Raw genomic sequence first — 6,658 nt, forward strand, 5'->3', positions numbered from 1 at the left:
TACGGTTGTAGATAAGATCCTTAATTTGTAGTTTGTTTACTTCTTAAGCCTACTTCTAGTAAGCTATTAACAAGTGCATATATATGCAAAATTAAATACTTTGACACTTTCATATTAATAAAATAAACAGATAATTGCATACATTATAAACAGTTTAGGAGATTAATAAATTCTGTCTCTTCTCAACTGGATAGTCTGTAAAATATATTGTATATTTATCCTAAGTGCTGAATTAATTGGATATCTTGGTAGACATGAAAAAATATTCAGTTTTTCCATTTGTAAGGTTTGTATTTTAAGCTTATACTGAACATATGCACATAATATAAAAATAGATGACAATTATTAAGATTTGGAGATTTTAATTGCATTTAATTTAGTTTAAGAAGAATTACTTTCTTTGCACTACCAAAAAATATAATCTTACCAAACAATCTTACCACTTCCAAAAATGTTATATTGGTATAAAATCTGGACTAAATACTGAATAAACTTAATGAATGAACTAATGAATGAATTTAAAGTCTGTTTACAAAGCCATTCTGCCACTGCCAGTTAAAATACCTTTTAGAGGGAAACTAACTGATCTGCAAAATACTCACATCCTTCTACAGTCATATCTATGTGTTCTTCTCATTAACATTTTATGTTTGTTTACTTATTTCTTCAGAAAACAGAAAGGCGAATGTTACCATTTGTCTGAATATAAAAGAATTCTAAGATCCCGGATTTGGGAACGGAGTTGAAAGTATTATATAATGATTTTGGGATGGGGTAAACTTTGAATATTCTATTAGTTGTTCTGGATTTTAAAAAAGCACAAAGAAAAAAAATCTCTTTTCAGGACTCTCTAAGGAGGTCTGAAGCAGAAGCACAGCCAAACAAGTAGTTTAGAAGCTTCTTTGATATTGTTATGGACCATATAAATTAACTGGCATTTGGCAAGTCCTTTTTTGCAGAGAAAATATTTTATCAAAATAATTTCTGTATGGCATTTTGAAGGAGAGTGTTATCATTGTACTTTTTTTATCTCTCACTGAAAAAAAAAAAGATTTGTATTCATCAAATGTCTTATTTGATCATGTCAAAATAATTTTCTACAAACAAAATAGGACATTTTGTGTTCAAGAGGTACTGCATTTCAAAATTTCATCACATTTACTGTTATTTCCAATTGTCTAAAATTCGAAGTTGAAAAGAAATATTGTGATTATCATCTGATGCAGTTTTTTTTTTAATTATTTTTCAGTTCACCATGAATGGAGACCTCTACTTGTCTTGCTAATTGGGACATTCTTTCCTGTACTAACAATGTGATAGGTAGATGCTTTGAATTATTAGCTAGAATCTAAGAGCTATGCTACAGCATCAAATGTGGTTGTCTGTTTTTATATACCTATTAAGGATCTATGATTTTGTCTGATCTACCATTAGGGTAATAAGATCTTCTCTGAGCTGGATAACCTCTTGCAATCAAAGAAAAGAATAGTAACAGTTTGTTATATATGCCTGCTTTTGGATAATATAAATCCTTTGTGCCTCTCTGTTATACACATCACTTTTTCATCTGGGAAATATCTTCAGATCTCCATATTTAATGAAATATTGTTACATTTCACCTCACAGCTCCTCACATATCTGACTTCTTCCTTCAGTTGCCTGATAGTTCTAAAAAATATGTATTGCAGCAGGCAATATGTGAGATAATCTTTTTTCGTATTGATTTGGACGAACATATAAATTCCTTAATGCTAGACCTTTTTCTGTGCACCTTCCTAGGTTGTCATGCAGCTTTCAGGTATCTTCAGGAGTACAGGAACCAGTAACATGTGAAATCTAATAAAAATTCCAGCAGCCTAGGCTTTCGTGCCTTAGCTCTGTTGTCTTCGTAGCTCGTTTCCTTGAGGTTAGTTTACTGTGAAAATGAAGTGTGAGCTACAACGTTTGCTAAAAGGAGAGTCGAAGAAACAGCCTCTTCCTTGTTAGAAGTTACCAGCTATGAGATGCAGCTACTGAAAGTAGAGACACAAATAGGTTAGTTTCAGGAAAGAGAGTTTTTTTACAATAGCACAAATAAACTGAGATAAAACAAGGTGTAATTTTCACTAAGAAAAGAGCTTAATTTTTTTTCCTCTAGAAGATGTGAAATCTTTTTTTTATCCTGTTTCATAAATAATCCCTAATTCTTGATTCATTTTTACTTCCACCAAATATTTTCTATGCAAGTCAAAGACAGAGTCCGAAGTATCATTTTAAAGTCATTCAAACTGCATATATCAATCGCATTTTGTAAATGAACTAGTAGAGTATACTTCAGTATGAGTGTAAATATTTCTGTTACTTTATTGTTCCTTCCTGTGGCCACATCTTGACTTGATAAAATAGATCTCAAATCTTTAAAAATGATCTTCACATCTCCGATGCTGTAGGTATAGGATAGGTTACTGGATCCAGAAGAAGACAAATTTGATACATTGCCTTGATAATGAGTGATCAGAAGTTTACAAGACAGCAGCATTTCATTCTAAGCACCCTTCTCCAAACTGCTCTTTCCTGAAAGTGAACTAAGTTCCATTGCTGAACATTTTAAATGCTGGAAGGCAAGTATATGCATGCTACAAGAATGTTTATTTAATGAAATATACATATTTAGGAATATGTTGTCATTGTTTTGCAGAGAGTGGAAATTCCGGACTCTCGTTCATTCTTGCTGCCAACTCCTGCCACAACACTAACCATGTATGCTGCACACATTGATGCCAACTCCACCATTCTGATCAGTAACTTTCTTACCTTCAAATCATGATGAAAACAAAACAAAACAAAATTAAATTAAAAAAAAAAAGAAGGAAGGTGTCAAAAGCAGTATACTATTACATAGTTACATAGTTACATGGTTATAGTTTTCAGATCATCATAGAAACAAAGTGGAAGTAAAGATATTCCATAATGTCAAAATCCTTTTCTTTTGGTTAAAAGTGATTGCAGTTGTACTAAAAATGACTTTTATGGTAAGAAAAATAATCAGTGATTGTAATTTAAATAAATGTAAATAATTTTAAAATAAGGAAAGGATAATATTTACCTATGTGGAGTGAAGAATTTTCTTTTGCAGCCTCTTCAGGCCTAACATACAGCAGGTAGTCTGTAACCGTAGCATTATAGCATATAGCAGTATTGATGGAGAACCCAATGAAGCTAAGCAAAAAAGGAATTACAGTGCAAGGAAAGATCTGATTAGTGCAGCTGTACATGATACTGACAACATGAGGATATTGGCTCCTGTTGAGTGGAACAGGTCAAATAGAGAAAAGCATTTCAGCAAATGTTAGCTAGAAATTAAAAATGACTTGACTTTGGCCGTATTCTCTTTTTGTGCAGAGCTTTGCGATTCACTTGAATTGCTTACAGAGACGGAGCTTCCATGGGAAAACGTGGAAGAATGTCAAGGAGATAGGTGATGGAAGCTAGCCAGACCGTTCTGTGGGAAAAGGAGCAATAACAGGGCACGTTGACCTGTAGTCACATGGCCAAGCCTGTGCCAATGTGACACTGCACCTGGGCTTTGAGTCAAAATTAGTGATGAGCTCAGTATTCTTATCGCTCGTGTATATACGTAAAAACCTCTTGTAGTGTCCCACACAGCATTCCTCACCACAGACCAACACTCAGTGGTGCCAAGGATATTCCCACACCTTTACTGCCTTGACTGCGACATCACTGGGGAACCCTCACTCAGACACAGAGGTAATAAACACACTTATTATCGAACATAGTGTGCCTTGTGTTTCTGTGTCTGCCTCTACCAGAGGTCCAGGCATTGCCCCCGTCTTATCTTTACAGAGCTTTTCACCTGAATATTAACATACGCAAAAAATAAATCATATAAGCATTTGTACAGAAGTAATAGTACATTGGAAAGTCTGGCTGACATCGTATGTAAAAGTCAACAGCAACTAGAAAATGGACATGATCTACTGGTAACTTCCCTTCCTTCCTTCAGGACATTTTTATAACTTCTTATTGGTGATAGATCAAGAATAGAGAAAGAAAGACTCCTTCAGACAGCAAGCCTGTAACAGAATTTACTTTACAATTTACTCTCAGCTGTACCACATTCCTATAAATATTAAGATAGAGTATCTATCATAAGACATATATTACGGAGTACAGCCCAAACACCAAATTCAACTATATGTCTGTATACACACACACGCACGCACACACACACGTATATCCTATGTGCTTGTTCTTCAGAGGAAGGTTAGAAGGAGCAATCTCTATACTGCATTTGAAAGTTTAGATGACCACATTAATATGTTAGCGTGTATAAGACAGGAAACTGAGTTCAAGAGTCACACCTTCTGAAATCTTAGTCAAATCCAATTTAAAAATTAACTTGTAAAATTATGTTATACTCCCAGGTTACATATTCAAAATTACTTAAAAAAATACAGGCAAATTCTTCTAATTACATATTCCTTAGTGAAGTATAAAAGTCACAAAGATGTGTTCTTGGATCTCAAAGGAAGGAAGGAAAGAAGGAAGGAAGGACTTTACATATTTCATTCTCACCTCAACTTCAGTTATGTTATAGGTGCACATTCTGGCATTACATTGTGGTACAAATACTGATTACAGTATTGGGAAGTGTAGCCCGAAAGTGGCCTAGTTTGAGAGACATGAAGTCTAGAAGGGACATCCTTGAAACGGTCACTGAACAGAAAATATTATTTTCCAGAAATCTTCAAAAATGTTTTTGTAACTTCACTAAAGACTTGAAGATTCTTACTCAGTAATTAATTCACTCCAGACAAGCTTAATTTACAGGTTTTTTTCCTTTATTCTCTTACTGAAAGAAGTTACATGTTAATTTTAGAGCTTATGACTTCCTACACTTTAAAACATCATTCAAGAAGATTTAGGCCACTTTTTGTTTCATAATCCGTTGCCTTTACAATGGCCAACAAGGGTTCTTGGTTCAAGTTCATCCAGTTGCATTTTATTTATTTTATCTGCAGTACATATAACAGGAACCATCCTATCTATCTATTTCAGTATCTCAAAACTGTGATCCACAATACAGAAAAATGAACAAAAGAACTAAGATAATCTAGAATGAAAATCTTGATTTACCATAATCATAACATTTTTAACAAATAATGGTGATATACACTCTGTAACCATAGATTAAAAATACAGTAAAGTCCACTGTAATTATCCAGTCTGAAATTTTACATGACTGGATACATATTTCTCTAAAATACTTCCTCTTTCACGTAAAGAGAAATATCTTATTCCAACTATCTACTGAAATGGAGCCTCCCAAAATTCTTGCTAATAGTTCCAGTGGTTGAATATGTTCTTTGCTAAAAATTACATCATCCCAGTCTCCATTTGTCAAACTTCATCTTAGGTCTTATTTTACTTTTGCCTGGTAGATTGAAAAGCCCTTTATTATTAAATTTCATTTCCTGCATAGGAAGCATGCCTTTTGCCTTCTCTTTGTTAAGATAAACAACCTGAGATCCTTCCTTCTTTTAGAATAAAGCGACAGTGTCCTGTCCTTTAATCTTTCACTAAGCCCACTTTAGATTATTAATATTCTTCTTGAATTATGAATAGAGCTCTGGCACCATTACCCTATCTTTTTTTTTCACAAATTCCCCACGCCTCTCCCTTTTTATGCTCAGACCACTGGCTGATCGGAGCTCAGTTGAAAAATATCTCCATTACGCTCTTCCCTCATGTTAGACAAATTTCCTACACACCACATACATTTCAGTCAGCTTTGATTTTTGACCGTAAGAAGTGTACGAGATTCCAGTTACAAGGTTATAGTAACGAGAGTGGGAAATGCAGACAACATACATTTGTATTCCTATTTGGTATCATTTACATGCTTTTAAGCTCATTTGGTAATGAGGTGTCATGCCCCAGGTTGTTCTGACCTCCAGAGCTGCTCTAATGAAGGACCCAACCTTTTGGACCCTGCTTCACAACACTTCACTTACAAAGGAAAGAGAGGATTTCTTCTCCCTGAAGAACTGAACCCATTCCTCTGTCAAGCAACAGGACTTACCAAGAATCAAAATAAGTGCATGAAATATGGGATGTACATTTGTTTGCGTATGCAGATATGTGTGTTTATGCATACTAGCTCTTAATGACGTATCTACATTGCATCAATTTAATATAATGACAAAAATGCAAAACTTAAGCCATGGAAGTCAATTTCCACATGGAGGAGATAAATATATGCTAAAAACATTTTTAACCTTGTTAGGTTGTCAATAAATGTCTGATTTACTCAAGAGCTCTTCTAGTTCCTCTTTATTTAGTCTTTTAATCATTTTTTGCCCAAAATAATAGTGACATTGACAATTACATTTTGGGGGCATTATCATATCTCGAATGTATTTCTGATTTTCAAATATGAAGAGATCAATACCAAGAGAAGTGACCAAAAATTAAATTCATCACTTGATTTCCTTAGGATGAAGAGTCAAAAAAGAAACTTAAAATTTTCCTCAAGGAAAAGAAGTGTTTTGCAATTGTTTGACTAACTTTGATCAAAATATCTTATTCTGAGTTCAGTGTTTCAACAGGTACAACACAAAATGTTATGAAGCAGAGTTTCAGACATGCCTCTCTGGCG

The sequence above is a fragment of the Rhea pennata genome, chromosome 2, assembly GCF_028389875.1.
Source record: "Rhea pennata isolate bPtePen1 chromosome 2, bPtePen1.pri, whole genome shotgun sequence".
Taxonomy (NCBI): Eukaryota; Metazoa; Chordata; class Aves; order Rheiformes; family Rheidae; genus Rhea; species Rhea pennata.